This window comes from Grampus griseus, assembly GCF_964374135.1.
Source record: "Grampus griseus genome assembly, chromosome: 16".
Classification (NCBI taxonomy): Eukaryota; Metazoa; Chordata; class Mammalia; order Artiodactyla; family Delphinidae; genus Grampus; species Grampus griseus.
In genome coordinates, this window is record NC_139010.1 from 50,505,914 (window position 1) to 50,518,433 (window position 12,520).

Sequence of the window (12,520 nt, forward strand, 5' to 3'; positions counted from 1 at the left end):
TTCTCTTATCTTTCGACCCCCATAATGTAAATGTTAATTTGCTTGATGTTGTCCCAGGGATCTCTTAAACTATGCTTATTTTTAAAAAAACGTTCTTTTTCTGCTCTGATTAGGTGATTTCCACCACCATGTCTTCTCGATTGTGGATCCATCTTCTGCATCTTCTAATCTGCTGTTAATTTTCTCTGCTATATTTTTCATTTTTATTATTGTATTCTTTAGTTTCAATTGGTTATTTTTTATATTTTCTATCTCTTTGTTGAAGTTCTCACTAAGTTCATCCATTCTTCTTCCAAGTTCAATAAGCATCTTTAGGACAATTGTTTTGAACTCTTTATCTGGTAAATTACTTATCTCTGTTTTGCTTAGTTCTTTTCCTGACATTTTTGTCTTGCTCTCTTGTTTGGAATGCCTTCTTTTGTCTCCTCATTTTGCCTCTTTGTGTTTGTTTTCTATGTATAAAGTGTACTGTCTACATCTCCTGGTCTTGAAAGAGTGGCCTTATGTAGAAGTTGTCCTTTTGGGGACCAGTGTTCCAGAGGTATCCCCAGTGTGGGCTGTGTGTACCTTCCTATTGTGGTTGGGCTGCTATTGATGCAGTCACCCTGGTAGACAGGGTTTGTCCCCCAGACTAGCTGGCTGTGTGGCTTGGCAGAGAATGCTGTGGACACTCTAGAGGGTGGGGCTGGTCCCTCACCTGGCTGTCTAGTAGACCTGACCGTGAATATGTGGGTGTACTGGTGTGTGGGGCTGATCCCCTGGAGTGGGAACCACTTTGGGAGGGTGCTTGTGCTGGCTAAGTCCTCCCATCAGGTGGACAGGGCTAGCCCTCCAGAGCTGGAGCCACTTTGGAGGGGTGCCAGTGCCAGCCAGGGCTGCCCACTGGGTGGAGGAGGGTGGGAGCCGCTTTGGAGGGGCTGGCTGCGTTGAGTCAGTTATTTCTCAGGGGAACACAAGGTGTCCAGTGTTAGCTAATTTGATGGAGAATGACAGAAATGGCACCTGCCAGTGCAAGACCAGCTAGGTGAAAGAGTTAAAAAAAAAAAAAAATGTCACCTGCTATTGCATCTGTCTCTGGAAGAAGTTCTACCAGATCACTGTCCTTCTATCACACACCCTAAAATTCGTCAGTAAATTTTCCTGCATGGCCCAGGTGCTTGGATGGCTCAGCTGCAGCCTCTGCATTGGGACTCAGAATGAGTGAGTTTGTGCAAGAGTCCTTCAAGAGTGCAGTCTCAGATTCCCACAGCCCTCTGGCTCTCCTGGATGTAAGCCCCACTGCTTTTCAAAGCCAGACATTATGGGGGCTCATCTTCCTGGTGCAGGTCCCCCAAGTTGGGGAGCCTGACATGAGGCTTGGACCTCTCATACCTCAGGGGTACCTCCATGGTTGTGATATCCCTTCTGCTTGTGAATTGCTACAACAGGGGTATGGGTTCTGAATAGACCATGTCTCTGTCCTTCCCACCTGTCTTGATGTGGCCTTTTCTTTATATCCTTAGTTTAAAAAATCTGTTCTGCTGTTCTTCAGGTCATTTTCAGAGATAGATGTTGTAGTTTTGATGTGTTTGTGGGGAGAGGTGAGCTCAGGATCTCCATACTCCACCAGCTTGATCTGGATCCTGTCCCTTCTCTTGGCCTCCTCATACTCATTCTTTTTTTTCTTTTCTTTTATTGAAGTATAATTGATTTACAATGTTGTATTAATTTCTGAAGTGATTCCATTATACATATATATATATTTTCATACACTTTTCTATTATGGTTTATTACATGATATTGAAAGTAGTTTCCTGTGCTATACAGTAGGACCTTGTTGCTCATCCATTCCACACGTAACAGCTTGCATCTGTCAATCCCAAACTCCCAATCCATCCCTCCTCCACCCGCTCCCCGTTGGAAACCACAATTCGGTTCTCTATATCTGTGAGTCTGTTTCTGTTTCATAGATAAATTCATTTGTGTCATATTTTAGATTCCACATATAAGTGGTCTCATATGGTATTTCTCTTTCTCTGTCTGGCTTCCTTCACTTAGTATGATAATCCCTAGGTCTATTCATGTTGCTGTACATGGCATTATTCATTCTGTTTCATGGCTGAGTAGTATTCCTGTGTATATATGTACCACCTCTTCTTTACCCATTCCTCTGTTGATGGACATTTAGGTTGTTTTCATGTCTTGGCTATTGTGAATAGTGCTGCTGTGAACGTAGCGGTGCATTTAACTTTTCGAATTAGAGTTTTGTCTGGATATACACCCAAGAGTGGGGTTGCTGGATCACATGGTAGCTCTATTTTTAGTTTTTTAAGGAACCTGCATACTGTTTTCCATAGTGACTGTACCAACTTACATTCCCACCAACAGTGTAGGAGGGTTCCCTTTTCTCCACACCCTCTTCAGCATTTGTTATTTGTAGACTTTTTAATGGTGGTACCTCATTGTAGTTTTGATTTGCATTTCTCTAATAATTAGTGCTTATACTCCTTCTTAAAGTTTCAGCTTAGACTTCACTTGTACAGGAAGCCTTGCGTGACAACCTGTATCCAGATCAGATGTTCTTCCTGTGGGTTTGCCAGCAAAGCATTCATGTCATTCTATTGTAATTGCCTGTTAGTTTCTCTGTCTCCTTCATTAGTTTGTAAGTTCCACAAAGGAAGAAATATTGTCTTTTTTAACTGTGACTACTTTTACAGTGACTAGCACAATGGTTGGCATAAGGAAGGTATTCAGTAGGCATTTGTAAAATGAATGAGTAAATGAAAGATTGAAATGTCACAGGTAGAAAATTCCAATGACGGTAAAAGCCATGGTGTGTTTATGGTTCTGTGTGGCACAATAGAGGTGGAGTTGAAAGTCACCAGAAGTGAGAAGGCCAAAGACTTGTCTACCTCGTAGGTGTCTGGAGGGATTGAAGTTGTTCAGGATGATAGAGGAGTCATGAGGCAGATCGAAAGATCATGAACCACAGGCAAGGTCTTTAGTGAACATAGTGAGTAGACCATGAGGTCAACAGATCAGAGATGAGAAAGGGTAAATCGTGCAATAGCCGGAATCTAAGAGTGTCAAGGAAAGAAGGAATTTTGTACAAACACGAAGGAATTTTTTTTTTTACACCAGAAACATTTTTCCTGTCCGTACAAAGCTCTCAGATTTTCTTCAAGCCCCATCTCTAGCATATATTTACTGGCCTTAATAAAGCTTTAATATTGGACCCCTAAGATGGAAGTATGTGGCGAATATTTTCCACTGTTGCCTTTCAGTTTTTCGTTTCCAAGTTCAGACTTCAAGTCTGCCACTCCTTTTATTGAGACCGCCAGTCCAACATAATGCCTTTGAAAACAATCACAGTGCCTCCTACAGCAATTGTTTCCTCCCTGGAGAGAAAAAAAACATGTTTTTAATCTTAGCTTTCAAAGTATGCTCTCTCACTGGCTCATTCTTTTTCTTTTAATACTCTTCAAAATCCAATTTTTCTAATGCTTTGTGGCTCACACTGAATCACTTATTTCCAGAGATTTGAATTGCTGCAAGCGGGTCTCTTGGGTCTATCCTAGTGAAATCAATAATAGGCATTTCTACCATGTAACAACGTGCCAGGAAGTGTTTTGTATCCCTTTTTATTTAGATCATCCCAGTGAATCTTTATATAATGGTGTCCTTCTCTGCAAGAGGTTTCCCTTTTTTTTTTTTTTTTGCCTTCCTTCTCAATTCCTGTAGCTGGTAGGAAAGGCATGATGGAGAAATCAGTGGTGTTAGTTTCTTTCTTTCCCATCTTTCTCACATTCACCTCTAGTTTTCTACTCTTTCTCCCATTCCAATTCTTCAGTTGTATCTTGCTGGCCACTTTTAAGAGGCTGACACAGAGGCACCTGAGAGACTCTCTCACTCTCAATGAGACAGTCTCACTCTGAAGGACCCACAGTGCAGACCTTTGATCTCTGGTCGCATGGAAGAGGCTCCTCCCACCTTGACTCTGCCCCCCCGTCACCCTAGGGTTCTGCATGGTTTGAACAGACCCCCACTCCCTGTCATCACTGCCCTCCACTCTGTCCTTTCTTGTACTTCACTTAGGTCTACTGCAGTACCCCCAACAGTTACTCACCCTACTGAAGGACATACATTTCCACTCCATGAGACCACAACTTGATTTGGATAATTGAATTTCATCAGATATTGAAGGAAAGGCGGCCTTTGAAATGATCTCTGTGAAGACATTTTAACTGATTTGAGGCCTCCCAGCAGAGTATAATAAATAAAATAGTGCCATTTAAATTAGTGACATGTGAATATCATATGATATTGACAGAATTGGGTCATTATTTCAGAAGGTCGTCTTCTTTGACCTTGAAGGAAGCTTTAGTAGGAAGCATGAGAAAGGAGAGAGAAATTAAATCAGCCTGGTAACCAGTGTGTGACAGATGTCATTGATAGATCATGCTTCTGGAGTACAATTTCTTCTCACAAAGCCAAACAGGAACAGTGGCAATATAAATGTTGGCCCTGGGGCCTGCTTTCTCTTCTTGGTGTTGTAGAAAGGCTGAAGTTGAAAAGAAAAAAAACAGAAGTCTGGGGTTTTCTTTAAGCTGATAGTTTTTCTCTCAATACTAGGATACCCTGATAAATATTCCTTGACTTTCCAACTTCTGCCTTTCTAGGTTATTAGAGGAGACCACACAGCCTTTCTCAACTGTATTTCCCTCTTAGAAATTCCTTTAAAAGAAATACTGATATAGAGCCCTAGGCCTCTTCTTGCTGCTGGTTCTGACGCTTCTCTCCAGTATGAGAAGCAGGCAGAGGAAAGGTCAGAAGGACAACTCTTCCAGTTCAAGATGAATTGCCGTAGAGCAAACAGCAAACGCATGCCCACCACCAACTCCAGGGTGAAGATGTGGGCCTTCAGAGGCGGCTTGTGTTCCTACAGTGGGGTGGGAGCCAGGACAGGTATCTCTGTGTTTTCTCTGTGCTTTTTATAGTCCATTAGGTAGGTGGAGAATACTGTGACACCATTTTAGAAATGAAGTGGAAGCAAAGCAAGGCTCTGTGTCTGGCTAGAGGACAAACACAGCAGAGATGCAACGGAGCCTAGGCCTCAGGTCTTCTGACAACCAACCTGGCTTCTTGCTGTTGGTATAAGTTGCCTCTCCCAAGACTCCATTCTTGGTCAGAAGTCCTATTATTCTGAACTAAAAGAAGAAGCTACGTTAAAAAAAATTCTAAGCATGTTGTTTGTTCTCCAGGCACTGAGCTGAAGCGTTGATCTAATCTGTACACACAGAGCTTTGACTTCATCGTGCTTTGCTAGAATCACATTCCAGGGCTTTGTGGTCGATATTATGCGATGTCATTTTGCTGGTTTGTGCTCTGCCAGTTTTTTGGAGCAAGCTTAAATATGCAAATATTTAATGTTTGATAATAGATTATTCATTTTAGTTATGCTCATTTATTTTTTATGCATGGCCCCCATTACTTGGACAGAGCTTAGTAACAGCTCATCTCACATCTAACAAGAAGACACAGGCAAGGACATAATTCGGATGCAGGTCAACTGCTCTTACGAGCGTCGAGCTGCATGAGGAAAGATCACATTTGAGGCAAGGCCAACTATTTCTAGGGAAAACGCCAGCTGTTATTGCCTGTCTGTTACTCCCTCAGAGGCCATTTCATGGGATAGGAGGAGCAGTGACAGAGGCAGTAGGACATTACTTGAAATTATGGGTTGAAGGTGAATGGAAAAGAAACCTGTTTGGTCACTTCCACTGATTCCTAAACTGCAGCATTTCCCCATTTGGGCCACTTCTAGCTTTAGGGATAATAAAAAGGGACCTGGAGGGAAAGCATTATCACTTGGGTGGTAAATACTTTAATTAATTTGCACGAGGATGTTTCTGTACCTTAGAGGGAGTCACTAGGTTCTTACTTACCTAGTGTCTTACCAGGAAACCTCCTGTCATGGCAAAAGGAAAGAACAGTAGCCAGTAATTCCATTGCACCTTTGTGTGCTTTGCTATTATGATTCCTGGATTTTGACATTGCCCCTTACCTCAAGGTGAGGAGAAATGGGGAAGGCAGAGAGGATAGAACTGTTTTGTCTGTGGCAGGGATGTGGTGGAGCAGTCACCTGTCTAAGGGATGGGGTTGGTTTCTAACTGCTAGTTGGATGATAAATTGGACGATAGCAGAGAATTTTTCTTTAGATTCAGGCACTCATTACCTGTCCTTCCAGATATGCTCAAAGCATCGTTTTACTTAGGCCAGTGTAGCTCCTTGACAGAAGCTTTCATTTATGAATGGATAACTTTTTCCTTAGGGTCAAATTTTTCTGGCAGTGGGTGTTCTATTTCAAATGCCCACTTTTTCAACCAATAACATTCAAATGCTTTAAAGATTTAAGTTATTCTATCAGGTATATACTCATAATACTAATTCTCTTATAACCTAATTAAACCCATTGAATTTGAAGAGTCATACAGTTCTTGCCAATACACAATTCAAGCCATTGTTTCATAATAACTTGTTTAAAACTGCAGGGTCCAGGAGTGCAGTGGCCTCCTGAAACCATCACCTGGGAGGCATCCCAGTATTTCCTATCGGGGACATGCTTGTCCTCACAGGGGATTTATCAGGATTGCCCAGTACAGACAGTTTGGGATGCTTTCAGTGGTCCTAGGATGGGATGCTTTCAGTGGTCCTAGGATGGGATGCAGCAAATGCTAACAGGGTCATGGTTTGTACAATATCTGGCATGAGGGAGAGTGAGGAGTGGGCATAGTGGCTTCTAGTGCTGTATTTCTAAAACAAAAAAATTGTGGTAAAGTATACATAAGTGTACAACTTGGTGGCATTAAATACTTCACAAAATTATGTAACTATCACCAGTGTCCATTTCCAGAACTTTCTAATCATCCCATACAGACACTCTGTACCCATTAAACAATATCTCTATTCCCTCTTCTCCCAGGCCCTAGTACCCTCTATTCTACTTTCTGTTTCTCTGAACTTGCCTATTTTAAGTACCACATATAAGTGGAATCATGCAATATTTGTCCTTTTGTGTCTGGCTTATTTCACTTAGTATGTTCTCAAGGTTCAGCCATGTCAGAGTATGTATCAGAATTTCATTTCTTTTTATGGCTAAATAATATTCCATTATATGATGTGCTACAGTTTGTTTATCCATTCATCTGTTGATGGACAGTTGGGTCGTTGCCTTTTTCTGTTGTGAGTAATGTTGCTATAAACATTGGTGTACAAGTATCTTTTAAGTCCTTGCTTTCAATTCTTCTGGGTATATATCCAGAAGTGGAATTTCTGGATCATACAGTCATTCTATGTTTAACTTTCTGAGGGACTATAAAACTATTTTCCATGAAGTTTGTACCATTTTATATTACCGTCAGATGTGCATGAGGGTTCCAATTTTTCCACATCCTTGCCAACACTTGCTGTTTTCTGGGGGTTTTTGTTTTTGATACTAGCCATGATAATTGCATGAAGTGGTATCTCATTGTGGTGGTGCTGTATATTCGATAGAGCAAAGGGAAGCAAGGAATAGGAAGAGTACTTTTGCTTGGAAATTTAGCCATTGACTATATCCCAGAAGAGGCAAGTTCTACATTGCAGTTATGAGGTCCATCTAAAGCAAGTTACTTGGAGAGTTCTCAAGATGGCAGAGTGGGAAGATCCTGAGCTCACTTCCTCTCACAGGCATTCCAAACTTACAACTATTTACAGAGAAACTATTGATGAGAAATACTGGAAGTTACCGGAAAAGACCTTCTACAACTGAAGCTATAAACAAGACAGGTTGGAGTGGCAGAGCTGCAGTGTAGTCAAGATCCGTACCCCTAGGTGGGCAGCCCACGAATGGGAGAATAACTACTATGGAAGAAGTTCTCCCCAAGGAGCGAGGGGTCTGAGCCCCATGCTGTGCTCCCTAGCCTGGGGTTCCTGCACCAGCAGGCAGAGCTCCCAGAACGTGTGGCTTTGATGGCCAATGAGGCTTACTTTCGGGAGGCCCAGAGAGCTGTGGGAAATAGTGACTCCACTCTTAAATGGCTCACAAAATATCACATGCTCTGGGACCCAGGGCAGAAGCAGTGATTTGAAAGGAGCCTGGGTCAGACCCACCTGCCGATCTTGAGCATCTCCCAGAGAGGCAGGAGGCAACTGGGACTCACCCTGGGGACACAGACACTGGTGGCAGCCCTTTTTGAGTGCTGTTCTAACAGGAGGACCCTGGTGCTAACAACCATCATTTTGGAATCCTCCCTGTAGCTTATTAGCCTCAGGACCCAGACCCACCCCTGCCCACCAGTCTGTAGGCACCAGTACTGGGACACCTCAGTCCAAACAACAATCAGTGCTTGCAGATGACATCATACTATACATAGAAAATCCTAAAGATGCTACCAAAAACTACTAGAGCTCATCAATTCAGTAAAGTTGCAGGATATAAAATTAATATACAGAAGTCCATTGTATCTCTTTACGCTAATAATGAACTACCAGAAAGAGAAATTAAGGAAACAGTCCCATTTATAATCACATCAAAAAGAATAAAATGCCTAGGAATAAATCTAACTAAGGAGGTAAAAGACCTGTACTTGGAAAACTATAAAACTATAAGACACTGATGAAAGAAATTGAAGTGACACAAACAGATGGAGAGATAGACTGTGTTCATGGATTGGAAGAATTAATGTTTTTAAAATGACCGTACTACCCAAGGCAGTCTACAGATTCAATGCAGTATCTATCAAAATACCAATGGCATTTTTCACAGAACTAGAACAAATAATTTTAAAATTTGTATGGAAACACGAAAGACTCTGAAGAGCCAAAACAGTCTTGAGAAAGAAGAACAGAGCCAGAGGCATCATGTTCCCAGACTTCAGAATATACGAAAAAAGACGACAGTAATCAAAACCCTATGGTACTGGCACAAAAATAGACACATGGGTCAGTGGAATAGAAGGCCCAGAAATAAGCCAATGCAATTGTGACAAAGGAGGCAAGAATATACAACGGAGAAAAGACAGTCTCTTCAATCAGTGATGTTGGAAAAACTGGACAGCTACATGTAAAAGAATGAAATTAGAACAATTTCTTATACCATATATAAAAATAAACTCAAAATGGAGTAAATACTTATGTGTTAGACTGGAAAGCATAAAAATCCTAGAGTAAAATATAGGCAGAACACTCTGACATAAGTCATAGCAGTAATTTTTTGGAAATGCCTCCTAAGGCAAGGAAACGAAAGCAAAAATAAACAAATGGGACCTAATTAAACGTAAAAGCTTTTGCACAGCAAAGGAAACCATGGACAAAATGAAAAGACAGCCTACTGAATGGGAGAAAATACTTGCAAATGACAGATTAGGGGTTAATGTGCAAAATATATAAAAAGCTCATATAACTCAATATGAAAAATAGAAACAATCTGATTAAAAAAAATGGGTTGAAGACCTGAATAGACATTTTTCCAAAGAAGACATACAGATGGCCAATATGCACATGAAAAGGTGCTCAGCATCGCCAATTATCAGAGAAATGCAAATCAAAACCACACTGAGATATGCACCTCACACCTGCAGAATGAGTATCATCAAAAAGACCACAAATAACAAATGTTGATGAGGATGTGAAGAAAAAGGAACCCTCGTACACTGGGAAAGAAATTTGGTGCAGCCATTACAGAAAACAGCATGGAGGTTCCTCAAAAAACTAAAAATAGAACTACCCTGTGATCCAGCAATTCCACTCCTAGGTGTTTATCCAAAGAAAATAAAAACAATAATTCAGAAAGATACATGCATCCCAATGTTCACAGCAGCATTATTTACAATAGCCAAGATATGGAAGCAACCTAAGTACCCATCAACAGATAACTGGATGAAGAAGATGTGTACACATATACAATGGAATACTACATGGCCATAAAAAGTGAAATTTTGCCATTTGCAACAACATGGACGGACCTGGAGGGTATTATGCTTGGTGAAATAAGTCAGACAGAGAAAGGCAAATACTGGATGTTATCATTTAATATGTGGAATCTAAAAAATAAAGCAAATGAATGAATATATCAAAACAGAAACAGACTCACAGAGAACAAACTAGTGGTTACCAGTGGAGAGAAAGATGTGGGGACGAGCAAGATAGTGGTAGAGGATTAAGAGGTACAAACTACTATGTATAAAATAAATAAGATACAAGGATATACTATACAGCACAGGGAATACAGCCAGTATTTTAGAGTATTATCTATAAAAACTTCGAATCACTGTGTTGTATACCTGAAACTATTATATTGTGAATCAACTATACTGCAATTAAAAAAAAAACAGTTAAGAAAAATAAAGTTACTTAATCGCTGACCCTCTTTTCTTCCCCAGTACCTGTGATCATGAAGCTTAGAGTAAATAAATCCCCTAGGGAATACCGCCTGCACCAGCGTAAGTTCAGCGCACACGCTGAATGGTGGGCCATGTTTCTTGCTGATTTATTTGCCTTTGATAGATTATAGATACGGCACAATTTGGTTATGACCAAAGTATAATAGACTACATTTTTTGAAAAGATAAACATTACAGCGCCTAACTAAAACCTTTTACTTAAAACACATTCCGTTCAAAATACTGGCCACTTTACTTTCTGAAACTATGAGTTTCTCAAGCTAATATTTTAAAGGAAGGGCCTGTGGGATTTAGCCACTGCTGCTCTATGGGGATAATAGTCACTTCATACAGGATTCTATCAGGAATAATATAGAATTTTTTTTTTTTGCGGTAGGCGGGCCTCTCACTGTTGTGGCCTCTCCCGTTGCGGAGCACAGGCTCCGGACGCGCAGGCTCAGCGGCCATGGCTCACGGGCCCAGCCGCTCTGCGGCACGCGGGATCCTCCCGGACCGGGGCACGAACCCGTGTCCCCTGCACCGGCAGGCGGACTCTCAACCACTGCGCCACCAGGGAAACCCATTTGTCATTTTTATTGACCTTCAGTCAGCTTTTGGTTGTGAACAAAAAAATTGATTAAATCAATTCAAAATAACTTTCTCTCTCTCTCCCCCCCACAGTGCTCACCTACTGATGCTTATGAAGAATCTGAAAATAATATCCCACAAGACTCCGAGTGAGTAGGGGTGCCCCTTAATCAAACAGGCAAGCTTTTTCAGTGAGACAAAGCATGGCTATGTCCTGACTTCCCTTCATTTTAATTAGTTTCTTATCATCTGATAACACACTGGGATGAACTTTCTTTTATGTAAGGCTGCTGTGTTTTCAATATTGTGATCTAGGAGAGATCTTAGTAGACAACCTAACATACCATCTAATTATTACAGAAGAGAAAAACTACAGATTGTGTATCCTAAAAGGAAAGCTATTTGGCAGAGAATTACTTTTTCATTAATTCATCTTTAATAATTTTGCACAGCAAGTCACCTCAGAGCTCTTGGTACGTTTCTCATATAAGAAATAGCAGGAAATAACATTCCTCAATATTAGGCATTCCGTGAATGACATTTTAAAATGGTGGAGCAGTCATTTGGCTGTGGAATATTCTGGCTTAAACAAGTTTGGCCATTCTATTTAGAGCCTTCTGGAATGTAGATTGCTTTTTAGTCTGTGAGGTTAAGATAGAGGGATGCAGATATAAAGATGAATACAAACGCAACTTTCTTACCACATCTTGCCTGAATCCCCTCGCAGAATGGAGGTGAGATGTATATCCTTGTTAGGCTTCTCAAATTCACAAAAGAATGTCAACTGATCCTCTAACTCAGCTTCAAGTTAAAAGTGCCCAAGCCAGGTAATTGTCACGGATTACAAATCTGAATTCTCTTGGGCTCTATTCAAACACTTAGTCAAGAGAAAAATATTTGTAGAGAAGGGCTTGTAGGATAGACAATCTATTAAGTCCTCCAGATGAGTGCTTCTCAATTTCTCTTAACAAGGGAGATAATAAAATTAGTATTTATTAAAAACAACGTTGCTCTTTGACACCTGGTACAGCACTTGCACTGACCAGTCGGGATGGATGGTGGCTGTAAAGGACTATACTGCACTGGGGTTGTGTCTTTGAAGATGGAGTTCCTTTGCGTATTGTGAAGTCATGTGGAGCCCCTCACCCACCATTTCCACATGATAATAATTTTACTTCTAGTGTCTCTTGTCAAGTAGAGAATGAGAAAACAAGCCTCCATGAATTCTGTACCAAATTTAAGTGTATTTTACAATCATAATAATATCTATACATATTTGAACATTGTTCATATATCAGTGAGTGAGACAATTATTTATGGCATAAATATATGGGCACTACCTTTGCAAAAACTTTAAGTTTCGCCAGGAATTTGTTGTGCAGAAGTTAGAAGTCACAGAGTAACCTAAGTCAATTGTGCTGTGTGATCACCAGATGAAAACCAAAAACATCTCTTGGAGGGTGCTGAGGGCCTGGTTTGTTACATCACACAATGCCAGACCCCTTCAGTGAAATTTTTCACTTTATTTATGA